A 14,264-nucleotide genomic window follows, 5' to 3' on the forward strand; every position below is an offset into this window, starting at 1 on the left:
AAGCATGTTTAAAAAATGAATGTCAGGTTTTACAAGTATACTTTGATCTTCCTTTCTTGTAAGACTGGAAAGTTCCTCAATTATGTTTAGTTGGTTAAGGTTTTTTGCCAAGTCACAACGTTCTGTGTGTTCTTTTTTCCTTATTTATGCTTTGCCTTTTGCTTGTGGGCAATGGATGTTGAAAAAAACAAAGGTGGGTCACCAAAGCTCCATAAACTATTTTTGGTATGACTTCATAAACCTGTTCTGGCTCAGTGGTCTTTACTTATTTCCCTGCGATTCCTAATGTGGTACCACATAATGTTTCTTTAGCAATAAGAATTGAATTTATAACTATTGTTACAATTGGGGGGGGGGTACTAAATGGTGAAAATCAGGAGTTGACTGAGCCATTTAGTCAATAAGTAAAAGAAATATTCATAACCCCCAACTTGTAAGCGATTTCTCCAGAATATAGCCCAGCAGCTGAATTCTTTATTCTCTGGGACAGCTTTGGTGAGATTAGTAATACTCCAGGTACACATGGTTAAACAAACATTTATTACTATGATTATAATAATTATCATTAATAATAACAATTGCTTATACTTATATAGCACTTTTCTGGACACTCCACTCAAAGCTGTTTACAGGTAATGGGGACTCCCCTCCACCAGTGTGCAGCCCCACCTGGATGATGTAACAGCAGAACTGCATGAAAGTAAACAAACAACATGGAGAACAAGCATGTAAACATCTTGAAAAATGCGCAAGTTTCAAGTTCCATCACCTCTCTTCTTGTCCTCTCCTGTCTCCTTGTCCTACCCCTTTCTTCTTGTCTCTCTGTGCTCTTAATGTGGTCTTATATTGTGTGTTTATGCACTCTTTATTGCCAGTCATTAACCCACAACTTACCTACTGTAGGTATACCAAGGTAAACTTTACAATGGTTTCTGATCAAGGGACCACCACATCTCGGCAAACATCCTCTCTCCTAAAATCTAAGAGAAACTTCTCAGTCACCTAAAGCTATAACACTATCAATCTCTAGATTATTGATAAAACCAATAATGTACAGTAATACATGAGATCTTGGTGTAAGTATAAGTAGTGTTTAAACCTACTGTAAATATTATCACTGGCCTAGATTCAGGAATATTGTGCAGGCATCTGAAACAGTACATGAGCTGTGGTCAATACTGTAATAATACCTTTGACTACAAAATTAGTGTTACTTAATCACATCAACCTAGTGACATTACAGTATTTTTTTACCTGTGCCCATTTTGTCTTTTAATGAAATGTTCATATTATCTATCCTAGAGGAAGTATTTTTCCCTGTCATTTAGCTGGACAGATGCATCATTCACCCCTGGGCCATCTCACTGATTATGGCCTCTAAATCTGAGCTTTATTTGGTAAGGAATTTTTCTGGATTTGCCACATGAGTATTAAATAACAAGGCTCTGATTCTCTATGAGTTTAGTATTGATCATTAAGTGATTCTTTTCCTACTGAAACTTGGCACCTACCAAATGATTCTCTATTGCTGAATGAGGTGAGGTCCCCAGCATTTTGCTATGTGGAAAAATTTCACAACTCTGGTCAGGGTGGTAGTTCAGCAGTCATTCAACATGTACTGTAGGTGATTTACTCAGCATGTTAACTTCCCAACACAACCATGGCTACATATTAGACTTTGATAATTTTGTTGTGGGCATTTCTAACCTAGTAGCGTTTCTGACCACACGCCTGTCTTGCTTGACCTGGCAGTCTTCATACCTCTTACTAATTAAAATGACAGTGACCTCTCATAGACTGAATTTAGTGAATCCAACCTGTCTGGTGCAGGAGATCACAACACCTCCAGTTATTGTAACTGACATTTAGTTGGGGATTCTGTTGCTTTTTATAATGAGACACTAACACAAATTATTCATAGGCTATCTCCCAGTAAAACTTGGCTCCTCTCATTCGCTCATTCTTCCTCCGGTAGGCAAATGAGCTGTGTTCTATGGAGGCAGCAGGATGACGTCTTGAACATTTGTGGAGGAAGATGAGTCTGACTGTTCGTTTACAGGCTTTATGAACTGCATCAGCTGTCCTACAGGAATATTCTTAACACTGCCAGATTCTCCTCATATTCCAGTCTCATGAAGCAAATGTTGTAGTTTTTATTCAGGCCTTTTTTCACCACCAATGAAACATTCAGAATAGTTAATATGTCTGTTTTTGTCTCTACTGAGCAACGTCACACGTGCTCATGCAATATTCTGACAATACAAAACACAAAATGTATAATCAGCTGCTGACCTCACCTTCTGCAGTCATGTCATCTACACCCACTCCTGCTCTTACTGATTCAGGCTCCTCTCCTTTTACTGCTGTGGTTGCTACTTACTGTACGTGACTGTGTCAGTCGCTAAAATGAGAAAACCAGTAAACAGTATTTTGGACACCATTCTTGGATCTCTATTCAAATCTAGTTTCTCTGCTTTTTGTCCATTTGTTACTCCTCCAATGAGTCCTTGAAATCTCATTTTTTGTACCTAGGCTTAAAATCTGCTGCTACCACAGCTGTCTTACAATTGTCTGGACCCTGAAGTGCTTAGAAACTACTCTCCTATTTCCAGTTTGCCCTTTCTTGCAAAAAAAGATAAAGAGGAGTTGCAGCTCAATTATAATGTTATCTTCTGTCTAATGAGCTATTAGAGTCTTTCTAGCCAGGGTTTAGACAACGACAAGGTGCTGAAACAGCCCTTGTTAGGGTAATTAATGACTTGCTGATGGTTTTTTTTTACTCTTTGTCACTTATTTTCTCCTCTTTCCGGATTTAAGTGCAACTTTTGATAATTATGGATAATTATTTAGGGAGTACAGATACTTCCCATCAGGGATTCAGTTTCAGTTTGAACTGACGAGTCAATTAACAGATCTTGACCATTTTAAATCTCATGCTCTCCCAGTTACTCATGGTTTTTCAAAGAGTTGTGCTCCTAACCTTTACGACCTTTACTTCTGAATATATATTTTCATATTTTATATACAGTATACCAAACATGCTGCCTCTTACTCACATTATTTGCCATCAGGGACTTACAGGTCTCCCTTGTTAAGATGCCACTCAATTTTACTTTCAGAATAAATCACATACTACAGTACTACTGCTGCAGTTTTTGCACTTTACAGCTGCCTGCCTGATATTAAGATATGGATACTATATATTTTATCTTTCTTAATCTAAACTGTGATAAGACTTCTGTCATGCGTATTGCCTTTCACAGCTATACAACTGTGATGTTTTCTGTGTTGTAGTTGTTGATTGAATTAAACCCCTAAATAAAAAAGTAAGAAACCCTGGCGTTATTTTTGAGCCAGCGTTGCCATTTGAAGCTCATGGTAGAAATGTCAGAAGGGTATCCATTTTTATCTGTGTAACATGGTCTGGCTAAGGTCCTACAGTATGTCTCTCTGGTTGATGCTTAAAATTGATTTGTGCTTTTACTTCATCAAGATGTAATGTACTGTAATGTCTTATTGACTGGGATATCAACTAAGGCAATAAACAGGCTTCAGGATGTCAGGGTTTCTGTGGCACATGTGCTGACTAAAAGTATTTTGTCTCAGTATCAACTCTCTGTGCAATTTTAAGTGGATTTTAAGGTTGTCTGACACTCAGAAATCGAACCCCAGGTTACCTTGAGGAATTATCACGTAAATACAGTATAATCTGTGGTCTTCTTATTCAACCTCAGACTAGGCTCTGCTCTGTGTTTTATGCTGTTCTTCCTGTGTGCATTTTCATGATTGTGAAGCTCCTTGCCCAGATCCATTAGGAACTCTGTGACAGTGGACATTTATAAACTAGCTTAAAGACCTGTTGTTTCACTATAACTTTTTATTATAACATTTTATCCTACTCATGGATTTACTTGGTCCATTTGGTGTTATTTATTTATTTTCTGTTACTGTACTTCTGTTATGTGTTACAGTAAATGCATGTACTGTTGTGCAATGCATTAGGTTTATAGAAAAGCATTTACAAATGCAGTCTGTTGTTAATGAAAAACATCTATTACAATGAATATAATGTTGAATACAGTAGTTTTGTGTAGGTAGGCTGTGAAGCCAGAAAATGTCTCTGGCCTTGCACAAGAGGTATTTCCTGGCTTCACCCCTTGAGAGGGCAAAGCAGTTCAGATTCCATTGAACAGTGTCAGAATGTGAAACACTAGTAAGCATTTTAAGGCTATCACTTTTAGTACATATATTTTTAACAATTTTAAGATTACTTTGTTCTGACTTTAACTCATTTGAGTCAGCTGCTAAGAAAAGTGTAAAGCTTAAAGTTGAATTAGGCATTTAAGAGTGGACTTGACCACTAATTGGTTTTGAAGTCTGCTTCAGGATTTTGTAAAAAGAAAGAGAAAGAAATCATATGATTCCATTACTGTGGAAAGGCATCCTTCTAACAGGATTCTCTGAGGTCCCTGTACAACTAACTGGCTTTAAGTTATAATGCCTGGAGTACGGTGGAAAGATAATTAAGTGTGAAGAATAATATTGTTCTTTATGTTGTATATATTTGACAATGTTCTTCAATATTTACTGAACACTCATTCACTATAGCAAGTGACATTAAAAGTTTCCAGTGTTAAATTTGTCATTTTAGTAATTGTGCATCTCAAACCAACATTCTCCAGCCAACTGTTCTTTTAGCAATGAAATATTTCTGTTCCACAAGGTGACACCAGGAAAGCCAGAGACTGTTTACCTGTCTCAGGCAAACCTGACCATTGAGAGCCAAGCTGTAGGGTTTTGAGGTTTTTGTTTCTATTAGCACCTGATAAAGACCTGTGTGAAACACAGCAAATTTGTCTTCCTCTCAACTTAATTGGTTCAACGAACTCATTAAGGTCTGATAAGGACCAGGGTGTCTTTTTCCTACGATAGATGCTGTATAACTGGACATCACCACCAAAAGCCTGGTCACAAGTTTGAGACTCCCAAAACCAAATGGAAAAAAAGATGTCAATTTAGGATTGCAGCAGTGTGATGATGAATGTCCTGCCTAACATGGATGTGCTTCAGTGTCCTGTGCTGTATGTCACAGGTAAGATTAATTTTCTGACTGAAAATTGTTGTGCTTGATGTCTGTATATCACAAGAGTAATCGAACCATCTTGAAGGACCCCCAGGAAAAGACATCACGATCGATAAGAATGAATCACTTTAAATCTCTGTAACTGGTAGGCATCCATCTAGGCTACTTTTTTCATTGTTTCCTGAAGAGATCTATCCCTTTCCCCGCCAGTCAACAGCCACGGACAATGTTGACTTATAATGTTGACATATCAAGAACTGCTTTCAGGCTGTGACAATGGTCTCAGACAATATCTCAACAGATGAGTTCACTTTATGAAAGCTTATATGCTCAAAGAAAGGAGAAGCACATACAGTAGTCTTTGCTATACAGTATATTATGAGCATAACATACCCTCCTGAAAAATTAATATAAACTTTTTTATTAAATAAAATCCTTCTAATTAATAAAAGTCATTTTAAAATGACTTTTAAAAGAAATTGCATGTTTATTTTTTCTGTCAACAGCAATTTTAAATGGCAGATCTTTGCACAGTCGTTATTCATTAATCCCTTGTTTAAATATGAACACACTGCTGGAGTCTGTCTTATGTCAAGGTTAATAAAAAGTAAGTTGATAACAAATAAATATCTTCATTCTGCATCTGTGAACTTGGACTCATAGATCTGGTCCTGAGCTTCCCTTCTGAGGATACATTTTTTAAAACAGCCCACAGGCCAAAGATAAAGTGTGTCTGTCAGTTGCCAGAAGACTTGATTCAAATTTCTGTTGTCTGTGCAAAAAGATTCCTTTGCCCATGGATCAGTATAGCCAAAATCATGCCTGTATGCTCACAAGCTTTTTTAACTCCTTTTGAATGCAAGGACATCTGCAAGGGGTGATGTGGTGGCTCTGTGGCTGGAAGGTTGCTGGTTTGAATCCTGCTGCCAGCAGAGGAATCCTATTCCATTGGGTCCCTGACCAAGGCCCTTAACCCCAGCTGCTCCAGGAATGTTGTATAAATGGCTGACCCTGCGCTCTGACCCCCAGCTTCTCTCTCCCTGTCTGGGTGTCTCATGGAGAGCAAGCTGGGGTATGCAAAAAGACAAATTCCTAAAATAAGAAATTGTCTATGCCTAATGAAGTGCTCTTATCTTAAATACAACAGGACAATTTTATTATGTTTCTCTGCCACTTATTACAAGTCGGCTCCCAACAGTTTCTTATTTCTAATGAGGGCAAATACAGATGCGAATGCAAATATGAAGAGAATACAGATGCAGAAAACTTTAAAAGAAACAAAGATACGGCACATTTTAAAAAAAGTTCGGGAATATGTTTCAGATTCAGATTTGAACAGATTTAAGGACTTTATGCATGTGATCCAGTTGCAAGCTTATTTTCTAAATAAATAAAAAAAACACTAAAATGTATCAAGAACGGGGTCTTACCAAGAAAAGACCAGAGTGACAAGTACAGAGCACACAGTATCCAAACTAGTACTAGTACTGTAAATCCAGTATGAATTAGAAAGAAAGGACAAAGGGATACCTTGGGCATTCTTCATCAATCGTACTTCTGGAGTGTTCTTTAATCAAAATTATTTAAACCATGCAATTATGTTATTATCCAGGTGTTAAAAAACACATCCTAGGTTCTCATCTTCTCAGCTTTCCCTCTCTCACACAAACAGATATGGAAACCCGGGGCGAGAGTGACACAAGGCCAGTGTTTAATATTCCACTCACTGGTGATCTCTAGAGTTACCTCATATTTCAATTAAACAGAGAACTAGCAAAGCAGTGAAAGACGAAATTATAAAATTGATGATGAAATGAAATCAAAATAGAAAGAAGGAAATGTTCTTGAATTCAAATAATACATTTTATGCCTTTTCTAGATATGCAAAATCTGTTCATATTTACAGTAGTCACAACTGGAAACTGTAGAAGCCGTTTCAAAGTGACACGTTACCCAGGGGCAGGGGAATCAAAGTTTCCCCTTAACTTAGAGATTTTTTAACCTCACAGGACAGGGTAAACTCTAGTTTGATTAACTTAAAATGATTGTCTGAAAGCTAAAGTAAAAGAGTTGTAGGGAGACGAGCACAATCGCGTTTGAAAAGCTCCAAGGAGAACTTCAAAAATAAATAAAAAAAAACCATCTAAAAATAGCATTCAGGTATTGAGTTGCAGTGGCCATTCTACTGCTGACTGTCGATCATGACATACGACATACTGCTATTTCTAGTTCAGGAATTAACACGCAGCTATTGTACATATCAAAGAACTGCAAAAGTGAACTGGTTCGTGATCTGCACCCGACTTTCTTCACCACGGGGCCCCTCAATGTGCAAAACAACATATTTTTAATCGGCACATTCAAATGAAAAGCGATGAATTCCCGATAGTGGCTGTTTTTGTTGCCGGTGTGGATGATCCTAATGGAAGCCCAGTAAAAAAAAACAACGAACAGTCATAATCGAGCAGGTAACAAGTTTCTGAAGCGCAAAAGAGAAGAGCGGGATAAGCGATCTCAAACACAGAGGAACACCACATTATGACCACACTGTAATAATGCTTTTGTATTTTATTTGGTTTTGAGTCTGTGCGAGCTGCGGAACTAGCAAATGGAAGACAAGCCACATATTGAAACGAAACATGTAGACTACGTGAGGTGTTTTAACTGGAAGTTACTCTAGGAAACTTATAGACGTTTCCCGCAATAGTACACAGGCCGTGTGGGTCGCCTGGCTACAATTCGGCGTTGCCCCGTCAAACAAAAGCATGAAAGCGAATGTACAGTTCTAAGACTGTTCAGCGATTGTACATAATCGGCATTAAAACATTGTTTTGTCTTGTTTTTTCCTTGCGGTCTCTAAAGTATTTCATTAAATGGGGGAGGGGGGTATTGTGAACCCGACCTCTAGCCCTTCGGATAGCAGTCGCTCTCCCAGGGACAGCGGCAGGAGGAGCAGACAGGAGCTTTTCGGAGTCGGAGTTGATGAAAACATACAGTACCTGAGGACAGCCCTGGCACAAGACTGGCCATCGTGAGCATCAGTCACGCAGTGGGTCGACTACTGTCGTATAAGGATGCAATTGAGGAATTTGCCTCTCGAAATCTAGGCGAATTGATTTATAGAAAGTATTTTTTTAAAATAAAACTTTCCCATCTACTCGGCTTCACTGATCTCAGCTCCCTTGTCAGTGAGTGCACTTATTACTCATTTATATTTCTTTTTACAGTTCCTTTTCTACAAAGTTTTCAGTGCAGTGTTTTTAAGCTACGATTTGCTATTATTTTGAAGTAACAGAGTAACCTGTTTGTCATTATTTATTGTTATTAATGTTCCTGTTTATGGCTTTAAATATTAAAATACATGTTATCCATGTAGAATTTGTGCTTCTTGTTTGTAACTTTATTATGTGTGTTTCAAAGCTGGAGAATAAGTTTTCTGGTTACTCTGTATGATTAATTGAATTGTTCTCAATAGTAAAATAAAAGGTTGTGCTGTGAGCAGATGATAGTAGTGTACTGTACAGTATGTGCAAATCTTCATCTGGAGGGTCCTTTCTAGGGCCCCCAAAAAGCAAGGTCTGGCCGAGCCTCATAGTTTCAAGATTCAGGTAACCAATTGAAAACTTGACCGTCAAATTCAGAATATTAAGAAAACAACCAGTTGTCTTTCTGCTTTAAAAGATTCAGGACACGACAAAGCCTTGTATTGTGGACACTGCTGAATCAAATGTAGACTTTGTCAGTTCACTTGTTCCTCAAGACATCTGCTTCTTTAGTCTACTTACTGTATGTTCTGTCAAGGATGAAAGATGTGTTTTTTTTTGTTCCTGTGCTAATTTACTTTAAATTATACTAAGATACTAGCAGCCAAATGAAGTCAGCAGGCAAAATAGGTTTTGAATCATCTTTGAGCCAAGATTAAAAAAAAAAACATAAAAACACCAATGACGAGGGTAAACTTCAAACATTTATAAAAGCATAGGGGGTTGTAACAATTAAATCCTCATTTACACCTCATCAGCACTCCTGCAGATAAAAGTGAAAGGCAAAAGTAAAGAGATCTGAAGGAAAAGAAAACAGCTCTTGAAAACAAAGAAACAGACAAGCGACCCTGTCAGACCAGCTGATGTCACTGCGCTAGAATAGTTCATAATTGAAGGGACTGTATGTGTTGTTCAGACTTTCACACAGGAGCACTAAAATAATTTAATTGCATTAGCTCTAGCTGATTACTTTTAAAGTGTGATTTGGCACTGTTTAAAACTGTAATTATTTATGGCAAGATTCAAATGTTAACACTGTTCAGAAATTATTGATGTAGCTTGTCTCAGATTTAGCAATTCAATCAGGGAATTTAATAAAATGCTTGAATAGTCACCTGATCAAAGATAATAGTTTTAGCACACAGAGCGCTTTTAGTTTAGCTAATTAGAAAAAACAAAACCCTAAGTGGAATAGCAAGAAACATAATAAAGTGTGACAATAGGATTTGCAGATACTTTGTTTTTTTTGGTCTATTCTATTGTTTTGTTTTGAACAAAGGCAGTTTTAGGGTGGAAGGTACAGTATGAAAATGCTGTCAAAGATTTTTAATTCTTTTACACAGGCTCTAAAGGCTTCTTATATTGTGCTATTTTAAACATGCCATTTACAATTTAATGTACCTCTCATAGGCTATACATCATCATCTTCACAGTAGGAGTAGTAATAAAAATGGTCTATTTTTCCTATGTCTCTAATGACAGTATCTCAAGGCATGGTACTGTAAAAGAAACCATAAGCAAAATGTTAATACACAATTTAGTACAATTAATTACATACTGTAGCATGAAATGTAAGTGCACAAAAAGTGTTTGACTGACCTCTATGATGTAACAATGGCTGGAAGATTATTCCACAGCCTTAGAACAGCAGAAGAGAAAACATGGTCTTCCCAATGTTTGGGATCTAGTTCTGGAAACATCCTCCCTGGAGGAATCCAAACAGCATACATGACAAGGAGTGTGTAGTTAATAACAGTATTTTAAGAAGAAAGCTGAATCAGGACAAAAATGCATTCATTTTATTGTTAAACTATTACCTTAGCTTTGAACATATTGCAAGTAACATTAAGGTACACTAGGATGCAGAACATTATAGTAATGAAGTCTAGAATTATTGGATGCAAAGGATTGTTACAGAAAAAAAAAAGTCTTTCAGAAAAGTGAAAACATGATCTTCAGGGATCTTTCTGAACCAAGGCTGAAGTGGTTCATCCATCGTATCTGGAAATCGATGATCTTTTAACTGAATGGCAACAACCCATTTTTTGCTGTGCTTTTCTTTGTTTTTGCTATTTTAGCGCTTTTGAACTAGTTGAGAATGACGGATTTTGTTGTTGTACTCACCCAGTTTTCAATTCAGTAGATAGTTAGGGTAGATAATAATGAATGCGTAGAGGGAAGACCTGTGTGGAGAGTATTTGGCATGACTGGACTACCTGAGGGAAAGTCAGCCTACAGTAGCTACAGTATGAGGATGGGGCTGCTGCCACCCCCTTGCCTAGTTCTTGTCATGCATTAATAAATATCTATATCTTCCCCTGTAGTTCAGCCATACATGGGTTTTAGGCAGTACAGCTCTTCTCAAATTCCATCTGAGTCACAGTATCTCACAGTACGACATTTATATCCCCGCAAGTGCAACACAAAATACTTTTACATCTTATAATGCCAATGTCTGTTTTTTGTTAACATTTTTGGCCATTTTACTAAATGTGTCTCTCCACCAATCCAACAGACAGAGACAGTCCTAAATTCTACCATAATAATCCTGTATAGCAGGCAGGTGCTTTAACTACCTAAACTTTGGTGCTGCTTGAAATTAAATGTAGAACTGTTGACTCACCTACAGTATTACTTATTTATGCTCTCAAGATTTAGAGTGAGAGTAAACCATGATTGACAACTTTATTAATACATTTTGACAATGTTTCTTCAGTTTTTTAGCTTTTTTCAGCTATATCATGTAACATTTAAATAAGTGATAATTGCTACAGTATATGGTGTCTGGCATCAATACACAGTATATAGTAGTGGAAATGCCAGAGAAAACTCCAAATGCAGTGACAGCATTTTTTGGCTACACCAGACCAACCAATTCCATGGTTACCATTTTTCCTTTTACAAATTGCAACTGGAATCATGATATGGCAAAAATGGCAGTAGTGAACATGGAATATCCATATTCAGTAATATTTTTATTATAAGATTATAAATAAGATCTAATATAAGATGGAGGTACAGTATTTTCACAGTCTTGTAGCAACAGAACAGAAAGCACAGCCTTCTATCTTTTGAAGTGTTGTTTTATTTTATACATAATTTATACTATCCCAAATATTACCCCCGGTTTAGAAATAGCTTCCTATGCAACATTCAAGTCCCCTGTCCTCATATTAACCACTGCTAAGGGTTTGCTTAAAGACTGCAAAAATAATTAAAGGAACCAAACTACTGTATGCAAAGTTGTAAAATGTTAATAGAGATTTACAAGCCATCTGATCACTTTTTTTTCATCAGCAGAAGGCTGTTTTGACAGTGTTCTTTTATCAGACTTTTAAACTAAAACAGAAAGTGCAACATTTGAGTTTATGAGGTTTTATAGTTCATTTTGGCCTCTGCAGCTGCTATAAAATGGCATGCATTTAGTGTGCAAGTGTGAAGAACCTCTCAGCTTATACCTTTTATTCACATATTGAAACTCTGTTGTGTAAAGGTAAATACTGTGTACAGGTACTGTACCAATGCGAATGCTGTTTGCCATCAGGCCTTCAGTGCTCAGTGCAGCTCAGTCCACTGGCAGTGCTGAATGGAAAGATGATCTCATTCTCTAGAGCTGTAAATCTTTTTTTATTTGCTTGTGTAATCTTAATGTTGCCTGTACCATATCACCCTTTTGTTCCAGCATATTCATTTTTGTATTTATATTATTAATGTAATATGTAGTATGTACAGTATGTGTATTACATTTTTGTATTATATTTATACATTTGCACTGATAAATGTTGTACTTGAATTCCGATTAGTGGAGTTTGTTTTACAGCTGTATACACCAGATTAGGTAAAGATTTGTGGTGTATAGAAATAGTGGTAATCAGCACAGAGAGATACAAATCTATTATGTAGTTCACTGTGGGATACTGCTAATCCTAGATCTGTTTTGAATATACTTGATTGCTACAATTCTGCGGTTTACAGCATTTAACCTTATTTCTCAAGCTTAAAGAGAATGCTAATGCTCTAGACAAAAAAGGCTATTGATCCATACAATGGTATAATTTAACTTAAATTAGTTGTAAGCTTTAAAAATGTATCTTATGTCCTGCTCAGATTGCTTTCTGGCTCGGCTCAGTAGTTCAGGATTGATGATCTGATGACTCAAATAGTAAGTCTGTCAGACAGGGATATTAGTATTACCTGAATGACTGGATGAAAAATAAGGCATATCTTTATCCCAGTAATAAGTCCTGCTGTGAATTGACACAGAAAATCTGCCTTACATTTAAACTTTTGGGTTTTATCAGGAAGAGTTTTACATCCTGGTCAGCTGAATACCTGACAACTGCATGACACATCTACCAAAGTATATGATGTGCCCAAGTACCATGGGGTCTGACTTCTGTGATGAATGAGAGTTACAGCCAGAGATCAGCACAAAATTATGACCTATAGTCTACCTGATACATTAAGGTTTTTGGAAGCGTATTGTTTATCACAGAAGTGAAAACCTGAGAATGAGAACAATCTTTAAATCAATAGGACATAATGGTACTGAGTTTAAAAAATGATTGACTTTTAGGTGACAGTTTTATATTTCCCTCCTGGGATCGTGACTTTGTCGTGGTGAAGGTGCTTGAGTGCCCCAGGGAGCCTTAGAGCTAAGTTGTTGGGAGATGTGTGCTCCTTTTAGGGTTCTCCATGGCAAAGTGGTCTAAGCTGAGGGGCCAGACAAAGAATGATCCAAGCTAGACTCCCATATGGTTGTTTTATACCACTGCGTGCGCCAGGTGGCTGGGCCACCCACATCACCGTGCCGGGCTCAGCCTGAGATGGTGATGTGGAGCCGTCACTTGGAACTGGCTCCTGGGACGTGGAATGTCACTTCTCTGGTGGGGAAAGAACCGAGGGTGTGGGAGGTTGAAATACTTATAGCCAGTCTTTCCCCTACACACAGAATTGGCTCTGGATCTAGACTTCTCAATCGGGAGTGATATCTCTCTTTCTCTTGGGTTTCCCCTGTGAGACAGGCCCTGGGCAGACGTGAGGATACTCATGGGTCCCTGGCTGGGTGACGTTCAGTTGGAATTTGTCCCGGTGGACGACAGAGTCGCCTAAATGCAACTACAAGTTTCAGTGAGGAAACCTCTGACTGATATTTAATAATAATAATAATAATAATAATAATAATAATTGCTTACACTTATATAGCGCTTTTCTGGACACTCCACTCCACGCGCTTTACAGGTAATGAGGATCCCCTCCACCCCCACCAGTGTGCAGCCCCACCTGGATGATGCGACGGCAGCCATAGTGCGCCAGAACGCTCCCCACACATCAGCTCTCAGTGGGGAGGAGAGCAGAGTAATGAAGCCAGTTCATAGATGGGGATTGTTAGGAGGCCATGATTGGTAAGAGCCAATAGGAAATTTGGCCAGGACGCCACGGTTACACCCCTGCTCTTTTCGAGAAACACCCTGGGATTTTTAATGACCACAAAGAGTCAGGACCTCGATTTTAGGTCTCATCCGAAGGACGGCGCCTGTTTACAGTATAGTGTCCCCGTCACTATACTGGGGCATTAGGACCCATGTGGACCGCAGGGTGAGCGCCTCCTGCTGGCCCCACTAACACCTCTTCCAGCAGCAACCTTAGTTTTTCCCAGGAGTCTCCCATCCAGGTACTGACCAGGCTCACACCTGCTGAGCTTCAGTGGGCTGCCAGCTGTGAGCTGCAGGGTGATATGGCTGCTGGCTATTTGTACTTATGAACCTAAAAACTGTTCAGAGTATTCAGCTTTCTTCGAGGTGGTGGGTGCAGTGACTCTAGTTCTGTTGGGGAATGACAGACCTGGAGTGGTGTGGCTGGGGGGAACAGCCTGCCTGATCTGAACCCAAGCCATACAGTAGGAGGAACAAAGCAGA

At 38.3% G+C, this 14,264-nt stretch overlaps 1 long non-coding RNA gene across 1 annotated transcript; it reads right to left on the bottom strand.

Moving 5' to 3' along the window:
• Nucleotides 1-9,028: 9,028 nt before the first annotated feature.
• On the bottom strand, nt 9,029-10,033 carry LOC148675757 (uncharacterized). The gene is made up of 2 exons (XR_015940847.1): nt 9,946-10,033; nt 9,029-9,845 (listed from the first exon to the last, which is right to left on the bottom strand). It is a non-coding gene; the product is annotated as an uncharacterized LOC148675757 (long non-coding RNA).
• Between the last annotated feature and the right edge of the window lie 4,231 nt (nt 10,034-14,264).

This window comes from Lepisosteus platostomus, chromosome 2 (genome assembly GCF_059453375.1).
Source record: "Lepisosteus platostomus isolate fLepPlt1 chromosome 2, fLepPlt1.hap1, whole genome shotgun sequence".
NCBI classification, from domain to species: Eukaryota; Metazoa; Chordata; class Actinopteri; order Semionotiformes; family Lepisosteidae; genus Lepisosteus; species Lepisosteus platostomus.